Genomic DNA, 1,087 nt, shown 5'->3' on the forward strand with positions numbered 1-1,087 from the left:
ATTGCAATTTGGTATAAATATTTCCTATTATCCCAGCAATGCTAACTATCACAGCCAGTATTAACATTAACCACGACAAAAAATTTTCTACTCTGCTCAAGCTCATGCTCTCTTCTTGCTGACTTATCCTCAATGCAATTAGAGCAGGGAATGTAAAACCTAAGGAAACAGCTATTGTTGCTCCAGTAAATTTGAAAGCTGTCCATATATTTGGGATCATAGTAGATCCAATAAGCTTAATCAGGGAATGTAAAATCTGCGCTCATCCTTGGAGCCTCTATCTTCCCCTCAATAAGCTTAATGAATGCAATAGCAAAGCAAACCACAACGAAAACAACAGCGAGAGCTACCGAAGCAGTCGAAGTCATGCTCAATGAATCAATCCTATCTAACACGCAAAGTGGAGCAAGAAAAACAACCATAACAACCAAAACCAATAACTTCCTATGATTCCAAAAAACATGTCCTAACCACTTATCGAAAACCCCAATATGACGAACCGAACCAGACATAACATCACCCATAATAATCAAATAAACTATCAGGACACCTGCATTGTTGACAATTATGCAAATCTCAGACAAAACCCTAGCAGTTCTCCCCATTGCAATTTACACAACTTCCCCATAAGATCTAGCTTTACAAGAAACAGCAAACCTAATCAACATCTCGACACTAATTTCAGACAAAATCCCAACCAGGTTTATCCAAAAAATTCCCTAAAACAAGCTCCAGAACCTTCATAGTAGCAGCTAAAGCCATGATTCCAGTACCAATAATTGTGGTGGTTAAGTTAAAAACAGCACTATAAACACTAGACCCGGTATTGGGTTTACTTAAAACAAGGGTATAACCATCCAGATCAAACCCATTTCAAACCATTTCAAACAAAAAAAAGGCAAGTAATACATGAAAAAACAAACAAACTAAACCACACAAGGAAAATAAAACAAAACAAAACAAACGCCCCAAGTACGAAAGTTGAGTTGCTTTAACACACAAAAATTGAAGGATTAGATTAATTGGTTTAGACCATAGTTGAACTAAATTCAGTGTTCTATAAGGTGACTTTTGGTTTAAGTAATAT

General features: G+C 36.3%; 1 pseudogene; it reads right to left on the reverse strand.

Moving 5' to 3' along the window:
- Positions 1–236: 236 nt before the first annotated feature.
- LOC107894368 (amino acid transporter AVT6E-like) lies at positions 237–873 on the reverse strand (annotated as a pseudogene).
- Positions 874–1,087: the final 214 nt, after the last annotated feature.

Source organism: Gossypium hirsutum, chromosome A12 (genome assembly GCF_007990345.1).
Source record: "Gossypium hirsutum isolate 1008001.06 chromosome A12, Gossypium_hirsutum_v2.1, whole genome shotgun sequence".
NCBI classification, from domain to species: domain Eukaryota; kingdom Viridiplantae; phylum Streptophyta; class Magnoliopsida; order Malvales; family Malvaceae; genus Gossypium; species Gossypium hirsutum.